Genomic DNA, 15,193 nt, shown 5'->3' on the forward strand with positions numbered 1-15,193 from the left:
GCAGCTGAGCTCATGCTGCTGTTGTCAGTAGCAGGCACCTTAGTGCCCTGCTACAGAAATGTTTGCTAATGGTGTGCAACACACTGAATTTGTTAATTAAAATGGTCTCCTATGGTTGTCTTTTCAGTCAATGTTGACAAAAATAAAACACCCTTAAAAATAATTACATTTCAAACCTTTTTCAGCAAGATCTAACATTTTCTTGAACTTAGTTAAGATCAGTAAGTGTTCCACGGGGAAAGTTTTAAATGTTCACTGTGAAATTAATTCTATTATTTTTATCTGTCCTTGTAACAAGGCACCTGCCCCATTACTGAGAGGACAGCAAGCTCAGGGCCTGCTGGCTAGCCCAACCCCTTAAATAGACTTAATGGCAAAAAGGGACCTTAAATAGGTAGCTGCCCACCCCAGGTGTAAGCAGTGATTGGCAGGTCTAGGGTGGAAGCAGAGGGTCAGATTATCCAGTGGGAGGCTCAAAAGCCCAAGGCTTGGCCCAGAAGGGACAGTCTGGATACAGGACCTGCAAGAGGCAGAGCACCAGGGAGGAGCTGGTCTGGACTGCCTGGGAGAAAGGATTTTGTGCCACAGAACAGTGATAGAGACCCCGCACCACAGGCAGCATGAGATATGTGCCTTAAATATCTTGCATAGGTACTCCCACAGGGTAAAATTAACCCCAACTAGGGGAGCTTGTGTTTGTGAGCCTTATCCTTTCAATTTATGTTTGAACCAGAGGACTAAGGTGACTGTAAGGTGTGGACTGGAGGCCAGCGGAGTGTGGCAGAAGCATTCAGCTCAGAGCGCCTGGGGCCTGGAACCTGGGGGTACTGAATACAGACAGGAGTCCAAGTCAGAGAGAAGACTGTGCCATGTCAGAGGACTGGATATGACAGCAAAGACTGGGGAGCGTAACTCCTGTGCCCACATGGGGCATGTCTAATGGCTGATGGCCCAGAGCCCACAAGGGGCTAGAGCTAAAAAACCTAAGGTCCTGGTATAGTGGACCCTAGGCAGTGGGATCCAGCCATATGAAAAGTGAGCCAAATCCAGGAAGACCGACCCCACAAATTGCATCTGCCTCCTGGGGGCAGCCTCCCTACCAAACTATAACATCAAGCTGTGGCAGGTGAGATAACTGTGAGGGGGAAAGGTCCAGAGAGTCCAGAAGTGAGGGCAAGGAGGCCAGAATCCAGCAGTGAGTCAGGCTGGGAACCTTGTGGTGCCAGCACCGAACATTCAGGTTACAGTCATAATGATATCCTTAAACAGAGAAAGCAATTGTGGAAATAGTGAAACAGTTCCTGATTTCCTACCTCTGTGTGAATCTGCAGTCACTCTGTTGGCTTCAGTTATTAACTCTGAATTTACCAGTGCTGTAACTAAAATCAGAAACTGGCTATTTGTGTCAATAATTATGTTGTAGCTGTCCAACCAGGAAGAATTATTTAACTCACTATGTGTTATTTTTATTGTGCAAGTTCTTTGAAGCCTCAGTCACAGACCAAAATCCCATTGCACTCTCCACAGTACAAATGAACAATCAAAAAAGGCAATCCCTGCCCTAAAGAGCTAGAGCAATGATCATATAATTAAAGTGATCACCTGTTCAGAGTGCCAAGAGGCAGTCTTCTCCAAAAGTCATGCTCAGATGAGTATATTTCCCTTTGGGTATGAACAGGCAGTCATTTCTAGCACTGAAAATCTCTGAGAAATTTCCACTGTACAAATCTTTGTCAGAAAGGGAGTGTACAGGAATTCCAGCCTGCAGCCATCCTCTCTCCCCTGCTCCCTATGGTGATCCCCAGTCTAGAGAAGGCATGGGGGACAGTAGCTGCTCCACTCCACCTAGGCCCTGAGGGAAATGTAGCAGTGGGGAAAGACTCCCCACACCTGCCTGAGACTGCGGTCATTCCAGTCTAGGGAAGTGCAAGGAGCTGCCTCTCGTCCCTTCCCAGTCTTCAGTGGGGGAGGGAGCAGTGAGGCAATGTCCCCTGCATGGACCACAGACGGGGATGTGGGGCACATGTAGGGAGCAAGCAGTGGCTCAATCCCCAAGAGGACAGCAAGCAACAGGGCATTTCTCATGCATGCTCCAGACTGGAGTGGTGTCCGTCAGTCTGACGGTTGCAGGGGGAGCATTTCCCAGCTACCCGATTCCTCCCAGCTCCAGGAGGAGTCTTGAGAAGACTCCCCTGTCACAGGAAGGCTTGGAGGAAGGCAGCTCAGCTCTTGTGGTAAAAAGACTTCTCGCCCCAGATTGGAGTCCTGGAGTCCACAGGGGAAGTTGCTACTTGACTCTTCCCAATCATGGAGGAGTTAAGTATATAGGCATTCACTGTAGCAATAGCAACTCTCTCACTGGGGAGATCTTCCAGGTGTCATCCTGGAAGATCTTTCTCCCAGATGGGGAATGTTTCCTCTAGGAGAAACTGACTGAACACCTATATGCTGGCAATTTTTGCCAGAAGAGTGGCGATTCTCTTGGTAGAATTGTGTAATGCCTCCAGGTGCCCCTTATCTTCATTCTCCTGTTTCTCTGGCTGCACTTCTTAGTCTCTTTAATCATATCTTGCCAAAAGTAATGGATTCTCCATTTCTGGACTGCACTTCTTTCTGGAAAATCTACTGTAGTCAAATGCAGGTTTGGGGGCTCTATTAAAAAATAAGTAATGGAATTTAAGGAATTTATGATATAGAGGAGATCTGACTACACAATCTAATGCTTCAATCTGGACTTAAGCTCCACTTCATTTTATTACAAAAAGACTATGCTTATTAACAGTCTGTCACCAGGTTTCTAGCACACCTCATCAGAACTTAGACAGTTAGTGTCCTCTCAGTGGAATAGGCTATTTTGGTAAACTGCATCTTTACCAAAGCACTTGCCAATTTAAGAATTCAAAGCAAATGCTGAAGTTCAGGGTGATACCTTCATCTACCCATAGGTAGTAAATGAGGTGCTACCTTTTATGAACACAATACAAAGCTACTATCAATTCAGCAGATACAGGAACAAACCCAATATTTCATGCATAACGTAACAGTAATATCAAAGTTCAGAAGTGGGGCAAAACTTTAATTCTTCAAAATTAGAGACTGCCTCTTCACATTCATAGTTTCTATATACCGTCAGTAATAAATTAATCAAGAAAATGTAATATTACTTGCCAATATAAACTCATTATCTAAATCTTAACACTCTAACAAGGTAAGATAGTCTTACTTCTTTTCCAAAGGTACATTTTTGGTAAAAAAGTTTCTATTTCATCTTTAAAATTTTAATTTCGCAGTTTGTTCTATTCATGTCTAAATTAAAACCAGAATAAATTTATGGTTTATATTTAGGTAATGTTTACTTTCAAAATCAGAAGTTATTGACATTTCTTGTGAAGTGTTCAGGTCCAGTTAAAAGTTTGGGAAGGCCATACCTTTCCTAGTAAAATATATATATATTTCTTTTTAAAACAAATATAACTTTCAAGTGCCTACATGATGCACTGTATTTTTAAATGTTGACATATACTAACTCACAACATATGGATTTCATCATGTTATATGCAATATATGTGAAACATCGAAATATGCGTTCAATATAAAATACAATATAAGATTGTTATTGCCATTTTGGTTTGGCATTATTAGAGTTCAGATATGCTCCATTTTATTTCATTATTTACAATTTATTCCAAAAACAGTGAAAGAACAGTTTATGATGTTACCTGAGCCATAATCAGTAGAAATATTTACTAAATACTTACGAAATATTTAAGATTAGAGAACAAAAGAAAAATTTGTAACTTATTCTTCCTCAAAATTAGACATTTTGAATTTTCAGATATTCCAGATTATTTTCATAAGCCACTAATAAAAAATGCATTAGTCATACGATTTACAAAATCTTCCTTCAGGATTAAATCAGGACTTAAAAAAAAATATACATTGGCCAAATTATATTGCACTTCTGGAGGCATAGTATGTTGTTTTTTTCCAGGGTTTCCATAAATGTGGCCTACAAAGAAGAAAAAATGGTCTTATAGGGTTTCTTTTTATGAGACATAAAGAAAGTCTAAAGAAGTTGTGTTGATATGAAATAACATTTTTAAATTACTTTTTGGGTACGGGGCTCCTTATGTTTACATTAGAAATTTCAAGTCCTGCTATCCTGGATGACTCTGTTAACTGGAAAGTTTTGAAAAATGCGAGAGAGTAAGGGCCTTATTCTATAACAATTTTGGGCGACTCCTAGAGCTCTTAATGCCTGGATTGTCCACACATTAACACCTTCAAGTGGTTTTAAGCACCCATTATGCCCTCCCCCACTGCACCCCTGGACAAGCTCAATCCTCCTGCCACCCACCTGGCTGGGGCCCAGTTCGACTTAGCCCTGCTTCTGCCTCCATGGCATTCTGTCCCTCACTGCAGGCACCTTGATCTGGTCTGCACCCCTTCCCTCCCCCATGGACTGACCTGCTGGGCTGGGGGTGGGGTACATGTACACATGCACTCAGCCCCCAACCCCAGCCTCAGATTGATTTCAAAAGCCTCTGAGATCTACTGGCTGATCAAGATCAACCAGTTGGTGGCCACTGTTCTAGACAAAGGGTGTGACTGCTCCAAACTCCAAGCTAGCAGGAACATCAATCAACATTTGTGTAGCTGACAAAGTAAGATGTAACAAGACCCTAAGGCAGTGGTTCCCAAACTGTAGTATGCATACCACCAGTGGTACACAGATGACCTGTGACTGGTACACAGAAGGCTGGGGGTAGGGGTGTGTACACACACAGATGCCCAGCTGCAGCCTACTGCATACAGCCAGGAATGCAGCATGGCTGCATGTGGAGCAGCATCTAACAGGTAAGTATGTTGTGGGGAAGTGGCATGGGGGAAGGAAGAGGAGGGCAGATCAAGGCCCCCATGGTGAGGGAGGGAGTGGGGCAGAGGCAGGGAAAGGAGCTGGGGTGAATGGAGCCCCAGGGTAGGTGGTGGGATGGCAAGAGCTCAGGCAGGTGGTCCAGGGTCATGGGGTAACTTCTGCTGCTGCACATACCCCAGGGGAGGCATGGGGGGCACATGACCCCCAGATTTGTGTGTGGGATGGAGGTGGGCTGCTCCCTGCATGCTGGGCTGTGCCATGCTGCCACTGCCTCCATAGCTGCATGCAATGCCATGTACCTGCATAACAGGGGGCCTTCTAGGGGCCAATTTGCCTTTGGCCCACTCACTTGTTCCTAGGTCAACCATCCCCTTCTCATCTGCCACATCTTGTTGTTATCTAATTAATTATCTTAATTAGGTAGGAGGCTGCCCATTTCTTGCTCCGATGCCAGGAGGGGCTATCTGCAGCGGCTCTGTTCCTCCCCTACACCGCAGCCCAAGCCTTGCAGATGGCATCCACAGATGTTAGTCTCATCAGCCCCACATTGAACCCCAGAATCCTCCAATCTGGACCTCTCCAAGATCCCGCCATTCAGACAGCCTACTCCACCTTCATTCAGGGCTGCCTAGCTCCCTGAAACTATTTCCCTTCTCGGACATGGTGCCCCCAGGACCTTTGGCCGCACAGGCCCTATAGCCTGGCCTCCAAGGCCATTTGGAACACCAGGCCCTCAGCTCTGGGTGTCCCTTGCAGTGGGCCTCTGGCCCTTTTGACTGTTCGGGTCCTGATCCCAGTATTGGCCAGTTGAGGGTACGCTACATCAGGCCTCTGAGCCTCTAGCCCCCCTCTCTCTGTTGGGTCCACCCTCTGGACCCTACTAGCAGGTAACCCACCCAGTTGTGGGAGCTGGGGTAATTAAGACATCCTGACCCACCTTTCACAAGGGTGGTAATTGGCTTGATATTTCTTGGATACCACTGAGAGCCCCACCAGGCCACCCAGTCCCAGCAGGGTGCAGTTTTAGGTCATGCCCAGAACCAGGAGCCTCCTAGGCATCCCTTACAACTCCTCCCTTACCTCCAGCATATTCTACAAAGCCTTGCAGCCAGGCCAGGAACAGATCTGTTTATATAGGCAGCCAGGGATCTAAAATGGCTGCCGCAATCAAGTACCTGCTGGCTGCTTGGCTCAGGTCTTAAAGTGGCAGGCACAAATAGTGCCCTGCCACAGCCTGCCATATGATGGCTGCACTGCATCCCCTACCTGCCCAGCGGGGGAAGGCACATGGCATCATGTGCGGCTCCGGAGGCAATGGCAGCAGGGCGCAGGGCCCAGTGGGCAGCCCACTGCTCCCTGGGAGTTTTCTCACCTCAGGCCAGCCTCCCTTGTTCCCTTGGTGGGGCCAGCGCAAAGGAATCCAGCCCCTCCCAGGGTGGCCTGGGCCTTTCCAGAGGTGCTGGGGGGCTCCTGCTGTTGTGTGCACCCCAGGGCAGGCATGGGGGCACATTTGTATGTGGAGTGGAGGTGGGCTGCCCACTGTGTGCTGGGCTCTGTGCCCTGCTGCTGCTGCCTATGGAGCCATGTGCCTTCCACCAACTGGTGGGCAGGGGACGCAGCACAGTCAGCACATGGAAGGCACATGGCATCATGTGCAGCTCCCTAGGCAATGGCAGCAGGGCATAGAGCCCAGCATGCGGTGAGCAGCCTGCCTCCACCCCGTGCACAAATCTGAGGGGCACATGCCCCCCATGCCTCCGCAGGGGTGCACACAATGGCGGGGGAGCTAGTCCCTTCTACCCCCCATGCCCCTGGACAAGCCTCCCATGGCTCTGTCCCATGACCCACCCTGGCCCCAGGGTCCCATTCACCCCAGCCCCTGCCCCACTCCCTCCCTCACCATGGGGGCCTCGATCTGCCCCTCCCCCCATTCCTTTCCTCACCCTTTCCCCTCCACACACTTACCTGCTGGGCACAGTGTGTGTGTGTTACTCCCAAGCCACAGCTCCCTCAGCCCTACTGCTGCCCCTCACTCCTGATCCACAGTACCCTTCATCCTGTCAAGGTGTGCAGGGACCCCCCCTTCCCCAGGGCTCCAAACACACACCCACAGCCCCCCACCAGACATCTGAATACTGTGCTCTGTCAAGCAAGCTCACCACTCCCACTAAAGACATCCCCCAAAAGCATCTCTGGACGGGCAAGTTTATACTGTTTTTTTTCCAGTTTACAATTCTTTTATATGGCTCCTGTAACGGAGTACATTGTATTATGATTACTAAAATTTTGATGTTGTTTTAATACACTCTATTACCTATGTGTATGAAAATTTGCTTGTGGTACTTAAGGCTGTATCATTTTAAATTAGTGGTTCGCAATCTGCCAGTGTTTAGGAACCGCTGCCCTAAGGAAAACAACTGAAAGAAAAGTTTTTTCCAGATTTTATTGATACTGCATTCTAATTATTACATTACATTATTACATCCTAATAAACGTCTACCTAGTTTCTATAAAGTGAGGTTTTCAAAGGTTTATAACTATGTCAAATTTGGGCGCTTTTAAAAAAAATGATTCAAGCAGTCAGCAAAAGATACATTTTGACAACAGAGGTACCCTTCTGAAAAAGGTCAAGTGCCTGCTCCAAAGCACAGATTTGCTAGGGCTTCTCAATAAAACTGTAAGATTTTTTGGCATAAGGAAAACAATACATTTTCCCCTCATGCTTTTCAAAATGGTGGAAATATTTGAAATTTTCCATAAAGCAAACAAACCAAGAACAATGATAACAAGCAAAATAAATATTGAGGTAGACAACTGGTAGATAATTTCAGTCCACATAGTTAAAGAGGGCAACATTGTAAGTAGCCAAAAGCAGGGTTTTAAAAACAGAGCTGAACAACTTTAAGCATTGCAACTTTAGGCATTGTTATCAGCTCTACTTGCAATAAATTCTTGTTTCTTTAATCCTTTAATGTTTCTTTTGCATTTATAATAGTGCATTAGCTTACATGTCTATTAACTCAGGCACTCAGATCATGTTCATCTTGGCCCAGATTTTCAGTCCTGATCCCACAGGTTTTTTCTTGCTTCATCAGTGCAAAGAAGGCAAAAAAGTTGCCTGTAGAGGCAGCTGAAAGTTACTCCTTTCCACATATGGGGCAAAGAGTTGTTGAAAATGTCCTGGTTGTAAGGTTGTCTGACAGCTGGCTGGTACAGTAGTCCCTGCTGTGCACTATAGTAGACATATGTAATTTAAGTCAAGATAGGGCTGCTCTGCTCCGTTGATCCATTTCTCACCATTCTTCCCTCGCTGTGCCAGGATTAAACAGTCAAGTGGAAGAGAATTTGCAATGAAACTGAACTTGGGTTTCTAGCTTTCCAGTTTTCCAAATTTTCTGGTTGGTACCTGTGGACTGAAGGGTGAATTAAACCTCTCTGTCTTTATAAAAGGCTACACAAAATGGGAGCAGCCCCATCAGATCAAAGCAAATGTGGAGTTCCACTCCAGTGACCCATCTGGAGTTTCAGAATGAGACAATAACTTTATTCAGGAATTACTCTTAACTGCATTGCCCTTGACACCCCAGTAAACCAAGTTCTCTCATGCCTAAAACCATGGCAGACAGGTGATCTCAAATGGTCCTTGTCAGAAATACAACCAGTCACACACAGTTCCACAGATTAATTAAGGATTACAACTGCTGTGGAGTTGCCTGGCTGCAATGATAAGGAAACAAGCCCACAGGGTTTTTCCACTTGCTCAGCAGGGAAAGCCAAGTACACTTGCATACTATAACTGCTGGATGGACACTATAGCACCAGCTTCAGGAACATAGAGCAGGGAGATCACCACTGTCCTGCTGCACTGTTCCTCCTATCAGGAACCACTTCATTCAAATGCAAAGATTTAAAAGGAGCTTCAGGAGCCAGAGCCTGGGGAGTAAAAAAGGGGGCAGGAAAAGATGGAGAAGCAGGACTAGGACAGCGGGCACAAGGGACACAAATTATGGTTGTACAAATTGCTAGTCTGTGTATATTTTAAAATGCTGAATTGTATTTCACTTTGTGTAATATTATGAAAAAATAATGGAAGTTCTCTCATAATACCAAGAGTTCTACTTTTTTGTAGTTCTCTCTTAATACGTACGTGATAGAGCTACTGTGGAAAATGAGCGGATTTTTGTTTCAGACGGGTGTAAGAACTCACCATAAGTGTTGTTTTAACAAAGATTTTGTAGGTAACAGAATTATGAATTACATTTCTTATATGGTTACATTGTTAGGTATTTAGCACATTATGCTAGTTCTGTAACCAAGGCATGTGCATATTTTCCACTGAAGTCAGTAAGAATTGCTCATATTCTCTGGCTCTCGAATCAAGCAAAACACATTTTGAAGGATATGAATGGGTCTAACTTTGATATAAAAAATAAAGCTGTCCAAGGTCAGCTTTGACATATGCATTTCTTTTCTTGTATGTGCATATTTTACTTTCAAAGAATATCTCCCTGCTTTTGGAAGAAAGAGAAAGCAAGTCCTACATGCTTTGAAAGATGCAGTGACCCCAATGAAAGCATTAGGGTTTTGTGGACATGTATGATTTCATGGTCTTCAAATTTCTGATGCGTGTTATTTAAATCAAAGAGCTCTATCATGCAGCTTTCAGCTAAAATTAGACAAGAATCAAACTAAGCATATGTAACTGCTGGCAGAATGTGACTGAGTATTTAATATTTATCATTTATACCATTGTCTTGAAGCAATAGTAGTAGTTATTTTAAGTAACCAATGCTCAAATACAATGCTAAGATCAGATATAAAGAGGAAAGATTAGGGGACAACAATGTGGCTTTCATTGTATTACATTTGTAATCCAGCATGTCTGATATAACAGGATGTGACACTAGTGGAAAAAAGCATGTTTAGAAATATTAGGGTGGTGATTTTTTTTCCAAGCCTAAATGATGCTTTTAAAAAAAATAATACTTAGAATGATGTTGTTAAAAAAATAAATAAAATAAAAAAAAAAATCAACCTTTCTTAAGTTTAAACTTTGTTGTATGAGGTAAGGTGTAATATATGTGAAATAATTAGAAAAGTTCAGCAAAAGCAAATAGGAGTTATACCTACCAGTAACAAAGAATAAAAGATTTGATGACTTCAATAGCCTGAATAGCAAATAGAAAGATTTTAGTCACCTGGCTATATTTAACATATGTGACTAGTTTCCCTACTTAATAACAATATCTGATATTCAAAATACTATTGTGAAATAGGGATATGTCAATAGCTAGAGAAAAAATTAAAGGATCAATATTGTTTCATCTGAGACACTGATTTCCTACAAACAAAAGCTGATTTTTGAGAAAGTTTTAATTATAATGGTACAATACCAGCATAACAATTTAAAAGCAGAGACATTACCTTCTGTGTACACAAGTATAACTGAAAATAGAATATCACCTTTACAAGTTCCCTTTTCCTCCATTTTGAATATCAAACACTTTTGCAGAAAATTCTGAAAAAATATGAAGCAATGCCAAAGCCATGAGTCAGCAGCTTCACACTCATCCATCCACATTTGTGCATAATTCACATGATATTGAAAGGGAAAAATCATATTTCAAACCCCAAATAAGGAGTTAACATGAGAAAATAAGGAGTATCCAACATATTTGACTGGCTTAGAAAAATAAAGAACATCTGAGTATCAAAAAAGCACTGCTAACCTCCCAGTTTGGCAAATAGTTCTGCACAATTGCCATACTTTCTTCAATCCAAGATACAGACTGTCTCACCTGCCCACCCACTTTCCTATTTAACACAGAAGGGGAAAAGCCCCTCATTTTGGATTTGAGACAGCTGAAGCTGCAGTTCCAACTCTGGCCCCAATTTAGGGTTGGAGTCAGAGCTGCTGCAGATGCCTTGCCCCTGCAGCCTCTGCCACCACTTACCCTCCAACCTCAGCCTGCTCTAGCCCAGAGCATAAAGTCCAACCACATAGCCCCAGGCTGGGGTTGGAACTGTGGCCACTATAACCACTGTGGCATGGCTCAGCAGGGGTCAGAGAGACTATATATTCCATGCCCCAGGCAAGAGCAGGGTTGGAACTGCAGATGGTTAATGGCAGTGGCAAGTGGGATGGAGAGTAGAAGCAGATGCAGGGGAGGGCAGGCCATGGGGTTGAAGGCAGCAGGGTGAGCAGATGTTTTATGGGGCAGGCAAGAGCAAGGACAGGTACTACAGGGGGCCAGGCACAGAGGGATAGGAGGGTCAAGTGGTAGGGGGGAGGCAGGCACTGTGGGAAGGGGGCTGGGTCCAGGGTGCACAGGCACTGGAGACAGGGTGGGATACAGGATGCAAGGAGATCAAATGATGAGAGGGCCAGACAGCAGGAGCCAGCTGCTTGACTCCCTTACTGCCAATAAGTTCCCATGTTGCTGCAGCTGCTTGCCCAGCAGCAGTGATGGGGGGCACAAATTTGAGACAACACTGCAAAATCAGATTATATACATTGAAAATTATAATATATTGATAAATCTTCCGTGTATAGAAGCTATTTATTGGGGGGTTGTCTTAAATTCAATGTCATCTTTGATTAGGGTAAATATAGTAATTTTAAGGAAAAGTCAATGGGATGACCAGTTCTTTGAACAAAGAATCATCTTTTTGTTGTATGATTACACAATGGACCCTGATCATTAACAGGGCTGTGGTGGGATATGACAACACAAGCAATAATACTACATGCATCCTTACAGTAAATGTTTGTATGGATAAGGCCTCCGTTACTGTAGTTGCTGCTCTTATTCTATAGTTATTCATTCCTTCATTGTCATTATATTGGAGGAAAACTGGGCATGCTGTCTTTTGGATTCAGTTGCCAACAGAAATGTTGTGGCATATTTGTTCCTATATTTATGTATTTTTCACACTTTATAAATATAACCATAATATACATACATTTAGAATCCAGGCAAATAATAGCTATGATTCCAACCCTGTACATCTACATTCAGGAAAATGCTGTGGACTCCTTTCAATTTTTATTCTGCTCTTAACTATTTCAAAGAAAAAGTACTTAATTATTTTGCAGATACCGTGAAAAACCTGTTACCCTTTAATAAACAGCACATTGTTAAATACAATATACCATGGAACAAAATTTACCAGTAAAATATCCTGATACATTTTAATTATTTTCTGAAGTTTACACTGGCACTTTTAAGTAGTCACAAGATCCAACGGATCTTCTATATCAGGTTTATATATATCATTATCAAAAAATTTAAAAATATAAAGCTTTAATTTGTAACCAAAAACTCAAGACCTGATTTGAGCTGTAATTGGTAAGCTAAAAAGAATATTTGCAGATGTTTGTGCCCACATCATTCTGGTACCATCAAAACAACATCTTTATTCCTTGTTTTCAATACTTGTTTTCAAAAACGATTCTTAAATGTTCCCTAAGTGCATAAAGTATAATGTGTTTTCATTTCTTTGTGAATTGAATTATCTGCCTAACTTCTTCAGAAATTTAACCCACTCTTATTTTTCAAAATCTCAGAACAGATTTTTTTCCTTAGTCACTCATCAGTGACCTTTCCTCTTTTTCTACATTTCCCCTCCTTTGTTTTTTCTGCTTTCTCTTCCTCAGACACATACTTTATGCCTTCATTATCATTTGTATTGGAAAAGTGTCTAGAAGATTTAGTCCTTCAGTTAAGTAACCTAAATAAAAAAAATCATTGTATAAATACATAATTATATATTTAAATATAAAACCCAGAAAAATTGGGCTAATTTTAAAAAGTCTATTTTTTACATATTTTGCATGTGATATTTGCATATGATAACTATGCAGAAACAAATACTGTATTTTTGCATCTACCAGGTATGTGTATGTACATGTATATGTATATGTTTATATAGCCATATATTCAGCTGTACATCTAAAAATAGAGGCCAGGTCAAAGCCATATTAAATTTACACTATGAGAATTCCTCCAAAATGCTTATTCTCATTTTAAGGGGTGATAGCCATCAAAATGTATGGGAGGATGCACTAAGCATCTGAGTCCTTTGACCAAGTTTCCAATAATGAGGAGCTTCACCATGATTGGGTGAATTAATAGAACTGCTTTCATACCATAATCGAGTTACCTCATCCCTGCCATCTTATGTTCAAACTGCAAGAGTTCACAAAAACCAATGCACTCCTTTAGCTTAATCCTAATATTCACCAAGACAAAATTATTCTGAAGTGTATACTAAGGATATCTGCATTAAGAAGATCTAAGACTTGATCTTTTTAAGATGTGTAAGTTTGCCCTAGTGTCTGTTCTGTAAAATTAACTATGCAGCAATGCTTGCCCAGCTATATAAACATACAGTTGAGCCCTCAGGCCAAATTCTGTTCTTATTCAAATCCAGTGTAAATCAAAATTAACTCCACTGACTTGTGTTAATGAGACCAGAATTTTAACCAGGCTGTGAATACTCCTTAAATAAGTAACTGGCAATTGAGTCTGTAAAACAATCTTACTCTCGTTAATTAAAAATCAATTCTATATATAGGATGTGAATACTTGAGGGAGAGTTACCATAAATGAAAGATTCAACTAACTTTAAAAGGATCAGATGGATGAAATATATGTTGAGGAAATGTTACATTCCAACATGTCAAATTGCTTTTCATACTATTATTTTGTAAACTCCTTCCTGATACAAATGGGAAGGGTATGATATAAACAAACTATGCACTCACATTGGTTTGAAATCACAGGTTGCAATTGTATACCACAACTGGCATACAATTTTTATTGGTGTACAATACAATGTAGACCACAAGATCATCTATTTAAAAAATGAAAAATACTTAGCAGTGAATTAGTATGCTTATTATTGCAGCACCTTCAACTTTGGAAACAAAAACTGACCTGATAATAATGCAAGTGCAAATCCATGTCTAAATTAGGTTTGAAAACAAGTACTCCTAAGAGAGACTGATTTGTACATGTGAAGTTCGAAACCTTTGGTTTATAAGCTTTCCTTTTTTCTTATTCTTGTGTTTTGTATCATAAGGTTAGCTGCATTTGCAGGTGAACTCTTTCTCTCTCAACTCTCCTTTGTGGCAGACTTCCTTCCTTGCAAAGTTATTACTGTAAATGTGAAATGCTGACTCATGAGCCTGAGGTCACTGGAAACTGGGTGGTGTAGAAGTGGATGTTACATGATCTTGAGCTTTTCTGCTGTTGTGATATCCCTCTGAACTATCCTTAGTTCAGGATCCTGGGCTGCAAGCAGTGCCCAGAAACAGAAGGAGAACTCCATCATTTCCCCCTTTATCCCCCAGTGGTCTCATCTGCCTCACTTGAACACATTTTAAAAAGTAACTTGCAAGCAAGCAGGCTCACACATCTGCCCAGGCTTACTCATTTAGAGACTCCCTCGGAAGGGATTCATTTTAAAGCTATTGAGCAAGCCACTCTCTTTGACAGAGCCTGGGGCGGGGGGGAAGGATTTCAAATGTGTTTTCTGAAAGTCTTCTTGCTGAGCTACCCCAGAGCCAATCCTGGATTGTCCCAGACAGTCCTCAATCCTGGACTACCCTGGGGCCAATCTCAGACTGTGCTAGGATGAATTCCAGACTGTGCCAGGACCAGTCCTAGACTACCTGGGGACAGGCCCGGACAGAGCAGACCCTAAGGGTGTGCGGAGCCTGGGGCATATCTGCCTGTGCAGGGGTGGGACATGGCGAGAGGCCGGAGCGCAGAGCTAGTGGCACATGGTGGCTGCGTGCAGTAGTGGTGGCTTCAGCACGTGCCAATGGCACTGCCTGTGGGGCCTGTACAGCACTGCTCACAGGGCCCCCCCCACAAAGTGTGCAGCCTGCGGCCGTTGCCCCAATTCACCCCCCACCCCAAAAGGGATGACTCTGGTCCTGGACTTCCCAAGAGCCACGCCAATCCAGGGTCAATCCTTAATCCTGGACTACCTGGGGATAATCCTGGACTCCAAAAACAATCTCCAACTGTGCCAAGGCTAATCCTGAACTACCCGGGGTCAGCCTTGAGTCAATCTCAGGACCAATCCTCAATCCTGGACTACCTAAGAACCAATCCTCAACCCCGGAGTGTCCTGGGGCCAATCCTGGATGACTCCTGGGCCAATCCCGGACTACCAGAAACCAAACCTAGGCCACTTCCCGCGCCATTCCCCAGGCCCCAGGGGGCGGCAGACAGGGGAGCACCTGCCGCCCGGTCCCGCCCCTCAGGGCCCTCCAGCTGGCGCAGCGCCCCCTGCGGGCCGGGCCAG

Source organism: Crocodylus porosus, unplaced genomic scaffold (assembly GCF_001723895.1).
Source record: "Crocodylus porosus isolate Cpor-Errol unplaced genomic scaffold, CroPor_comp1, whole genome shotgun sequence".
NCBI classification, from domain to species: domain Eukaryota; kingdom Metazoa; phylum Chordata; order Crocodylia; family Crocodylidae; genus Crocodylus; species Crocodylus porosus.